Below are 11,449 nucleotides of genomic sequence, written 5' to 3'. Positions count from 1 at the left end.
TACATCTATATATCACACATTGTCTCTAAGAAGGACTGGTAATCCCACCCTCTGACACAACCACGCCTGGGGACACATACACATCCTGTAAGCACCTCTGTAATGTCCGTAGGAGGCACAGTGAGCGCACAGGCCATCAAGAACTGTGTCAGGGGTGCCTGGGTGGCTCAGTGGGTTAAGCCGCTGCCTTTGGCTCAGGTCATGATCTCAGGGTCCTGGGATCGAGTCCCGCATCGGGCTCTCTGCTCAGCAGGGAGCCTGCTTCCTCCTCTCTCTCTCTCTGCCTGCCTCTCTGCCTACTTGTGATCTCCGTCTGTCAAATAAATAAATAAAATCTTTAAAAAAAAAAAAAAAAAAAAAAAAAGAACTGTGTCAGACTGTCCTGTTCCCTCCTCCTGATTCACTGTCCTCAAGCTCCTTCTAAACTCTGAAGGCGTGGTAAATTCCTTGGAGTTGATTTTTGATCATAAGTCTTTCTTCTTTCCAATTGGCTTGCCTCCTGAATAATGCTGATATACCATTCCAATCAAAACTCATACCCTATGCATTGGCTTTTCAATGGAATGGCAGCCAGCTTGGGTTTCTGGATAACAAAATTGTTGGATCCTTCAGCGCAGTGGTCAGGAAGAACTTCTGTGATGTTTTATGGTGCAACTTAATAAGTTTATTGAAGTAGCATGTGGGTGGGACTTGTGCTCAGAAAGAGCTACACTTTTTTTTCTTTGAGAGAGACACCCTCCTGGTGGTGGGTGGTGGTGGGCAGAGGAAGAGAGATGAAACCAACTTACCACTGGGCAGGGAGCCCACTGCAGGGCTATGTGCTGGGAACCTCACATCATGACCTGAGCCAAAGTGAGACCCTTAACTGACTCACCCCCAGAGCCCCTAAGAGCTATACTTTTAATGTCTGAAGGAGGTGGTTGGTTGCATGCTTAGGGCTTAAGGGGGTGGGCCTTGCAGACAGAAGTAGATTATAAATGATTCTACCAGTTTCCTTATATTTTTTAAAATATTATTTTTTCTCCATTTTCTAATTTTTTTTATTAACAGATAATGTATTATTAGCCCCAGCAGTACAGGTCTGTGAATCACCAGGTTTACACACTTCATAGCACATACCTTCCCCAATGTCCATAACCCTACCACCCTCTCCCGGCATTCCCCCGGCAACCCTCAGTTTGTTTTGTGAGATTAAGGGCCTCTTATGGTTTGTCTCCCTCCTGATCCCATCTTGTTTCATTTATTCTTTTCCTACCCCCCAATAAAAATATTATTCTTTTAAGATTGTATTTATTTGAAAGAGACAGACACAGTGAGAGTGGGAACACAAGCAGCAGCAGAAGGATAGGGAGAAGCAGGCTTCCCTCTGAACATGAAACCCGATGCAGGGCTCATGACCTGAGCCTAAGGCAGACACTTAATAACTGAACCACCCAGGTACCCATAGAATGACACCCATTATGGTGCTGAGGAAAGGGAGGAAGGTCCCACACAGTAGGAAGGAGCTTCCCTGAATGATCACCCAACCACAGTGGACCTTATTACCTTCACTGGGGTTAAGTACCTGGGAAACAGGCCTTAGGAACAACCATAGCACATGCCTTGCTGATCTGGCCTATTCTACTGCCCAGAAGGCTTCTTTGTCTCAAACATCTATTCAACCACATGACATCTTAAAGCTGCCCACATGATTGCATCCTCCAAAACCTCCTCCATCCCTTGTCACAGATCTAGCCAGGGGAAGTACAGAAATCAGTGACATCCAAAAGCATTAGTCCTCAGGAAGACACAGGAGGTCAATAAAATCATCAAGATAAAACAGGACTTCCCTAGCCAGAGAAACCCATATTTGGCAAAAATGACTTTTGTTTCCCCATTACATGTATTCATCAGATGACACCAGCAAGAGCTGCCTGTGCCTTTACAGTGACTAAAGGGAGCCACCTCCTATTCCCTCCCCACACTGTAAAGAGTTCCTCATATTTCCTATTAATAGGTCTTGTCATTCTTTATAAGGGTAGTGACTTCCTCAAATTTTTCTGAGATTCACATCCCACATCATCATGCTAAATGTCTGAATACCCATTGGTTTCCATCTATGTAATCTCAATGAAACATTATCTGAGGACACTGTCTCTGTAGCACAGGCAAAAAAGAATGCCTGTGGTGCCTATGCATATGGAAAGAAAAATGAGGGGGAATACAACTGGAGATCTAGAGATAAGTAGGATATAAAACAAGTAAAATTTATTTTTCTACATCTGGGGAGTCACTTGGGAAACTCGGCAACTCTTCTACATGCTAATTCTTCATCTTAAATATTTTCTGTCTCTTCCCTGGACTACAACACCACTCCTAATAGGATAGATTTCTCTTTCTTAAGGTGTATCTATGACACACATAGCATGGTCATATGCACATGTGTACTTCATAGACACATCAAAACAACACTCAGTGTAGAATATGGGGCACATGATTTCATTTGGGGCCATGATGCAGAGCTATAGAGTCCCAAGTCTAAGTGCAGAATATGCCATTCTGACTAAAACATATTTAGGGAAGTCCTGGGGGAGGGGGAGTGTTCTCTGAGGGACATGGGAGGAAAAGCATTAAGAGGAAGGAGAGATGGTGGGTCATAAGGACAGAGTACAAATATCCTATCAGATCTTCCACTAACTTGTGACCCTGCGGCATGTTGACTGGGGAATGCACTAGTGAGAAGGGCTCCTGTCAGTGTAAGGCCTTGACAAAACTACTAGCTACACAAAATTGATGCCAAGTAACAGCATCATGGAGTATGTGAGCTAAAACACCAACAATATCTCTATGTTACATACCTCAGTAATACACCCACTGTAATATCATCGTATTCACAAAGAGGAGAAAATCAGAGCTCAGACTAGGGGTTAAACAGTCACATATCTCTGAAAACTTCAGACCACTGGGAAAATGGATTACTAGGTATATTGTTTTACTCCAGTGCCAAACAGGTGATTGATTCCATCATTATCCTGCAACCTTCAATGAGAGAGATTAACACTGGAGGTAGGATAACACATCATTCATGACACAACCATATCCATATGTTAAAACACACTAGGTTTTACTAATGAAAATATATTAAGTTCACACATGCACTAAGTTATGCATTTCAAATCCAGTCTATCATCACCATTCAAAATAGAGAATGCACATGTGCAGAAGCATTCGCGTGTTGTTGGAAGGATGTGAGAGTCCCTATTTCCAAAAATTTCAGGACTGAGATACATTTCTAAGAAATGTGTGTGTTCAATGGTATGGCATTGTAGGGAAGGGTTAGCTACCCTGCTTCTCATCTTTCAGGATTTCCTCATTTAACCACATCAAGTCATACTATGAATCAATGGTGCTTACAAAGACGCCTCGGTAGTGTACTGCCTGCCACCTCCTTTTTCTTAAAGAGCAATTAGTAAAACCTTGCATTTCTAATATTGAGGAAGTTCTTTAGTTTAAAACATGGAGTAGTATGTGTCCTGAACACCTACTTCATGGTAACTTATATCACTGTTGTGACCATAAGCATCTCCACAGAGATTTTCCTTGTATGTTTTATATTATACAGTCCTACATCTTCCATAGAAAATTAACCAACTGAGCCACCCAGGCGTCCCAGATCTTCCATAGAAAATTAAGCACGTGCACATTCACTTAATGTAGCAGGGCATCTGGTATCTTTGATGGAGCAACAATCAGCCACATGCTCTTCTATATTCAGCAGGAGTAAAGGGATTCTCAGGAGAGATTTCAGAGTAAAATACATGAATATTGTTAGTCACAAAAGTTACATAGGGTCAATGTAAAACATAAAAATATTGAAATCCCTTATACATGTGTAAAAGTCCATTCACTAAATCTGTTGAAGCAGAATACCATATACACGTTCTAAATGTTTGAATTTTCCATATAATCACTATTTTCATACAGAGTAGTGTCTAAATAGAGTGAATAAAGTATTCCTTTTACTTGATTTATGTTACATTTATTGGAATTTAATGTGCAATTAAATAGTCTTCTAAATATTTATCCCATTCGAGTTACTTTCCTGAATGCACTCTCTGGTGCATAATATCAAGTGTATATTAAAATGAACATCTACCCACATTATGTTACAAGGGTTTGAAACTCATATGCATTTTGTGAGACTGAGTAAGGATTGAATTCCAAAAAAGTCTTGTTCATTTTCTTTACATTTTACAGTTTTGCTCCTATATGGTAACTAGGATGTTAAGTAAGTTGGGAGTTCCTTTGAGAGGTCAGACACATGCTCTCTCTGTGTACAGTTACTCTCCTATATAAAATTAGATATGCAGTAAGGGAGGAGCAGTCGTTGGGCATTTTCTCATATACATTACATTTGCAGGTTTTTCTCCAGTATGAATTTTCTCATATACATTACATTTGCAGGTTTTTCTCCAGTATTAATTTTCTCATGTCCAGTGAGGGTTGTTTGTGTGTTAAAAGCTTTGCCACAAGGGCACCTGAGTGCTCAGTGGGTTAAAGCCTCTGCCTTTGGCTAAGGTCATGATCCCAGAGAGCAGGCATCCTGCTCTCTGCTCAGTGGGGAGCCTTCTTCCCCTTCTCTCTCTGCCTGCCTCTCTGTCTTGTGATTTCTGCCTACTTGTGATTTCTGTCAAATGAATGAATAAAATCTTTAAAAAAAAGAAGCTCTGCTACATTAAATTCACTTGTCAGATTTCTTTCCAGTATGAATTCTATGTTTAGTAAGGTGTGTGCCTACTGGACAAAGGCCTTGCCACATTCTTGACATTTGTAAGGTTTCTCTCCAGTGTGAATTTGGTGATGTTTAGTAAGTGATGAGAGCCATGTAAAGGCCTTTCCACAGTCTTTACATTGGTAAGGTTTCTCTCCAATATGAAGTATTTGATGTTTAATAAGCTCTGAGGGTGACGTAAAGGCCTTCACCCATTCTTGACATTTGTAAGGTTTTTCTCCAGTATGAATTACATGATGTTGGGTAAGCACTGAGCTCTGTTTAAAGGACTTGCCACATTCTTGACATTGGTAAGCTTTCTCTCTATTGTGAATTCTATGATAATGAGTAAGGGCTGAAGCCTGGATAAAGGCCATACCACATTCTTGACACTGGTAATGTTTCTCTCCACTATGAGTTTGGTGATGTTGAGTGAGGTCTGAAGACCGGTTAAAGGTCTTACCACATACTTGATATTGTAAAGTGTTCCCTCCTGTATGAATTATGGGATGTCAAGTAAGGTTTGAGGGCCACCTAAAGGCCTTGACACATTCTTGACATTAGTAAGGTTTCTCTCCAGTATGAATTCTGTGATGATAAGTAGGCCTTGAGCTAATGTTAAAGGCCTTGCCACATTCTTGACATTTGTAAGGTTTCTCTCCAGTATGAATTATCTGATGTTGGGTCAGCTCTGAGCTCTGTTTAAAGGCCTTCCCTTATTCTTCACATTGGTAAGGTTTCTCTCCAGTATGAACTCTACGATGTTGTGTAAGCTTTGAGCTGTGGTTAAGTGACTTTCCAAATTCTTGACATTGGTAAAATTTCCCTCCAGTACAGATTTGCTTATGTCCATTTATTAATGAACAGTCCTTAAAGGTTTAACCACCTTCTTCATATTTCATTTTTTCTCCAGTATGCATTTGCTAATGTTGAGATAGTATTGAGTGGCAGCCCAAGGATTTACCACATTCTTTAAAAATGTAAGTGTCATTTCCTTTAGGAATTATCTTATTGATATTTAGGCTTGATGACTGACTAATCATGGTCCCTGCTTTACTACATCTGAATGGGTTTTTTCCCTCATGAATTCTCTGATGATCACCAACACTGGAGGACTGCTTACGAGCTTTCCAACATTCATTATATTTATGAAGACTGTCTCCCAAATGCTGACCATTATGTATACTGAGGTTAGAACTTGGATGAAAGCCTTTCCCACATTTATCACATTCATAATGGTTCTCTGCAAACCTAGCCCTGACACATCTTTGAACACTGGAACTCTGGTTCAATGCTTTCTCAGATTCAGGGCACTGAGCAAGTCTGTCTCCAGTGAAAAGCCTCTGCTCATTCTGGAGGGTTGACTCCTCAGTGAAGCCCCTCTCAAAAGGATCCCACTGAACACTTTGTTATTTCTAAATTTCTGATGATCAGAAACATCTGGCTGAAAGGTCAGGCCAATCCTATCTTTCGAATGGCTCAAATCATTATTCTCATCATGGACTAGGTTACTTTTCAGATGTTCCAAATGGTCTGTCCACAAATAGCTTGTTTGACTATCTGGTTGGAGCTTGTGCTGACAGAAACACATTGCTCTGCCGAAACAGTTCACTTAAAAAGCGAGGTTTTCCACAGCAGTTTATATCCTTCACCATTTGGGGCAGTGAGATTCTCTTTAAGTGCAATTGCTTTGGTTTGGGTGTATCATCCAGGATTTTGTTGATGCCCTTCACTGTCCCCATCATTGCCCCAGTCTGTGCATAAGTGTAAAATCTCAACAGCGCTATGTTTGTGTCTGTGCATTGGTCCGTTCTGGAAAGAACCTTCTATGCTGCACTTTTGGGGGAAACTCTGCATGTCAGATGAGGATATAGCTGAAAGATTTCAAATAAAATAAAATCATTGCACTTACTACATTCAGAAGAATATACCCTTGAATGCTAATATAGAAGCATCAGGTCAATCAGACAATGTCAGAAAGATGGCTGAGAAGGACTCATCAGGACTTCATTTCTCCATGGAAATGTAACATGGCACACAACATACTGACCATATATCCTAATATATAATTCTGCGGTATGGTCACACATATTTGCTGTCTCAAAAATCAATTTCCTTTATCTCTAACCATCAGGAAAAGGGTCGCATGAGTGCAAAATTAGCAGAATGATGGAAACTGAAACAGAAAACTGAATTAAACCAGAGTACCAAAAAATAGAAATATATCAACCATGGGAAGATTCGTTTGTCAGAAAAGATCAACATCATTGACAACCCATGAACTAAATTAAGAATAAAAGAGAAAAGACTGACTAAAATGAGAGGTGAAGAAGTAAAGGTAAATACACTATAAATGACCATAAGAATAAAAGTACTTATAAAGGAAACAGTGGGTAATCAGTGCCCACCAATTCATACTAAAAGATGAGTATGAATTTCAAAAAGAAAGTATAACCAATTTAGACTCCATCATTCAAAAAAATTAATAAATAACTGATCTATAAGCACAAAGCAGAATGAAGGATGAATAAAAGAAAAAACTCCCAATAAACAAAAATTGTGTGCCGGATGAATTCGGTTTATATAAAGACAGACACTGAAAAAGAAAGGACTGCAAATCTCAAACATTTCCAAGGAGTGACGATCAGGGAAACTAGCAGAACAATCTCTCTGTGAAACCAGCATTACCAGCTCAGGCAAACTAGACAAAGACACTACAAATGACGAAGTTTGCAAAACTCCACCTGTGACAAATAGTCACTCAAAGTCCACAATAAATAGCAATCTGAATCAACAGCACATTTTCCCTTTTTACAAGATCATCAAGTGCTGCTTCCAGTCGGCGACAAGAGAAGAATTAGGCACAAACAAGTCAGCTGCAAAAGACTGGGAGCAGGGGACAACAGTCGAAAAGGACTGCTGCCACGACGAGCAACTCCACAGTCTCACTTTTATTGGATAGAAAACAATAGCCAACAGAAGGATTGATGAAGGTCACACATTAGTCACTTCTTGCAGGTCAGCAAGGCGGATGGTAATGTTTATAGTTAACCAAGCACATTCAAAGGACTCCTCTAACTAACAACGAGCACTTCTGGGAAGAGAAAGGAGCGATCACGAAAAAGGGAAGCAGGCGGTTTTCGTTCCACCCTGAGCTGACCGGGCGTTCCCAGGTGCTCGGCTTCCCTGAAGCAGGCGGCTTTCTGCCCTGGGCATGCCAAGCATTCCGGCTGCCCCGCTTCTGTGAAGGGGCGGCATTCTACCCTGAGCAAGCCGGGCATCCCCAGCTGCCCAGCTTCACGGTCATATATCGTCCTTCTCCCCAAAGACCTGTTGTCAGTATATGTTTTTCTTAAGGCCATATCTAAATGTGCTTGGCAACTAGTAAAATCCTCCAAGGGTTACAGTTTAAGTAACAAATTGTTCCGAGGGGCAGCAGCATCTCCCCCCTTTTGTTTGTGAAGAAGTAGAAAAGTTGATTTTGCAGCTTCTTGATTTTTCAGTCGTTGGAGGGATTTGCGCATGCTTCTGAGGACTAAGCATAAAAAGATTACAGCAATAACAAGAATAATCAATCCACTTATAACACCGAGACCAGTTTGTGTGATCCAAGTAGAAGGGTTTAAATCAGACAGAATATCATTAATTCTTTGAGTAAAACTCACTCCTGGTACAGATTGCAATGATGAGTGAGTAATACTTAGGATCATATCTTGAAGTTGTATAATATCTAAGGTTAGATTATCACCATAATGGATAGTAATATGTTGGCGAATTTTGCTCCAAGATACTTCTGATTCATTATAGGCATGGGAAAGAAGAAACATTCAAATCACATAAAATATGAAGTCTAAGCTTTATATTCTGAAGATCATCTCCTATATATATCATGGCTGTTTCTAAATCAGAGACACGTCCATCTAATTTTTGATCTATGAACGTTTGTTGATTCCAGGCCTTGCTAGCATTCTCGTGCCACTTCTGCAGTGGCAGCTGTAGCAGTAATGGCTATAATTCCTAGAATAGCTGTTATAAGTAACCCAATAAATCTTTTTGTTCTATGAACCCAGTTCTTCAATACTGTTAAAAGTATATGTACGTCTGGAGAACTTTCCCAAACACGGTGGTGTTTCACTGGCAGCCAAATGCCTATTCTTCTTCTAGCTAAAAGAATGATAGAATTGTCTTTATAAACATTCTTATCTACACAGGTGAACATCTTACAGTTTAGACAGTCTATTTCTCTATTACTATGAATAAAAGTCATTTTGCCAATAACAAAAACATAGGGATCTCTAACACATGTTCTTACCCATTCTTCATCCATGAGGAAAAAAGAAAATGCATAATTATTAGACTGATGAATGTAAGAGCCATTCCAAACTCTTACATGACTTAAAGCAGTAGTAACCTTCCATAAATTCTTTTGTCTTTTATGATAATCAACAAAAGGAGATGGCATAGAAAGTCCTTGCCCAAGCCACACCAGAGGTGCATCTCCTGAAGCTAAGGTTTGCGGTAAAATGGGATCATCAAAAACTTGCCATTTTATCTTTCGATGAGGGGATCAGGGTTCCCAAGTGCAATTGGTGACTGCCATCCCCTTAGGGGACCAGTCCCATACAATTCAGTAGGAATCATTAATAACAATACTGGGGTGAGCTGCTCTACAATCCTTCCATAAAGGGCGAATTCCCTCATCTGACCACATCTGTGTTGGTTTGCATTTGGGAATAGGGGCTGCTGCGTTATAGCTAGGACCCCGATATTTGTAGGTTTGGAATCCTTTAACGGAGAGTAAATGTAACTGAGCTTTAGTCAAATAATTATTAGTAGGAAGGTCCACCAACCATCTCTGATTAGCAGGGATAAGGCAACTGGAATGATTGCCGATACATATTGGCCTATTTTGATATCCAAAAGTAAGATTAATATTTGTGCCCTGTTTGCCCACAGTTGAAACACTGTCCTTTAAATTTTCCTGTGGTCAGAGCAGCCATGGCTTGAGCTAACAAATCAGCTCTATAGGTCTCTGTTCCTACCCCTTGACATAGCTTAATATAATCTATCAATGTTCCCTTGCCTTTAAAGGGTGCTAGCTGAAAGACCCGCGGATCCCCTTACCCAAGAATCCAACACTGCCACTGGATGCAATCAGCAAGAGGTTCTTTATTGTTACGCAGGCGCCTGCGGGTGGTCAGCGCGCGCCTGCGGGTGGTCAGCAGCTCCTGCTAGCTGAGCACACCCGGCTGTGGTGGCGCCGGGTTTTTATAGACAGGTACAAACAAGTTTTGGGTGGGGCGCAACTGATTGGTTGACAGTTAGAACTTTTGAAAAAGGCATACGTGGAGTTTGCTGATTGGCTCTAAGGACGGGAAGAGAGAGGCGGGAAGGGGGAACAAGCTGATTGGTTCTGAGGGCCCCCGCGCGGGAGGAGAGAGGCGGGAAAGGGGAACAAGAAGGGGGAAGGTAGGAATGCCATCATGGCGTCTCTATTATTTCTATAAGCCAAGCGGTTACAGAAGGGCAAAAGAGCCATTAATAAGCAATTAATAACCTAATTAATAACCTGGTCTATACCTAAAAGCCAGCGGGTTACAGAAAAGCAAACAAGTGGTTAGTTATCCTATCTATCTTCTAGGGGAGGAGTCTTTCACTAGCAACTTCTTACAATCAGAATTAGCATCCTCATAAGCCAACAGTTGCATGATGGTATCCACAGCCTCAATATTATTTATCTGTCTTCTGACAGCCTCTTGTAATCTTGCAATAAAATCAGTATAGGGCTCTCTTGGACCCTGTACCACTTTTTGAAAAGAAGAACACTTATCTCCCGGAGATTCTATTCTCTCCCATGCTCTCAAACAGCAACGCCGGAGCTGCTCAACAGCTTGATCATTCATTAACATCTGGTCTTGAACCTGGGCCCATGGTCCAAGACCCATAATCTGTTCCATGGAAATAGGAATGTTATGAGCTCTATTATGGGCAGCTGCTATTTCTGCTTGATCTTGCCACCATGTTTTGAACTGCAAGAACTCACTTGGAGATAGAACTGTTCTTGCTAGCAATGACCAATCCGTCGAATAAGTCGATTGCCTTCTGCGATGCCTTGAATAATTCCTGTTGTAAATGGAGAATTAGCTCCATAGTTTTGTACTGCCTGTTTTAGTTCCTTCAACAATTTGAAGGGAAACTGCTCATGCTTGGCCTCATAGATACCATTAGGGTTGTTAGGATCATGTCCTGGAGCGACATGTTCTGTAATAATAACCAGGAAATTAAAATGCAAGGCATCTAGGTCTCCTGCTCGCTGTGCTTCAAGGAGGCCTTTCTGAACAGCCGATAGCATGTACTTTCCATCTTTTTCATTAAATGGTGCCCTCCTATAGAACGGCAGAGCCGATGGCAACAGTGACATGGGCACCTTTTGTTCTGTTACTGGAGGAGGAGGAGTTTCCTCCTTTCTATATTCCTTTCTGGTGGTCTTAATAATTTGTTTCTCCTCCTGGATGGCATGTTCAGGTTCCTCTTTTTTATTTTCTCCTAAACATTCATTATTGCTCTCCGAATCAGGGGTTTGTAAAGGCTCCAAAACGGAGCGAATGAGGGTCCAAGTAGGCCATATAGTGACTGGAATTTGCTTTCCTTTCATATACGAAAGTTTTAACTCGTGACCTACTTTTTCCCATATTTGTA

General features: G+C 41.0%; 1 pseudogene; it reads right to left on the bottom strand.

Annotated features, from left to right (window-relative positions):
- Positions 1–4,773: 4,773 nt before the first annotated feature.
- On the bottom strand, positions 4,774–10,695 carry LOC131817676 (zinc finger protein 93-like; annotated as a pseudogene).
- Positions 10,696–11,449: the final 754 nt, after the last annotated feature.

This window comes from Mustela lutreola, chromosome 16, assembly GCF_030435805.1.
Source record: "Mustela lutreola isolate mMusLut2 chromosome 16, mMusLut2.pri, whole genome shotgun sequence".
In the NCBI taxonomy this organism is placed as follows: domain Eukaryota; kingdom Metazoa; phylum Chordata; class Mammalia; order Carnivora; family Mustelidae; genus Mustela; species Mustela lutreola.
The sequence above is the reverse complement of the archived record's forward strand: the minus strand, read 5'-3'. Positions and strand labels throughout refer to the sequence as shown.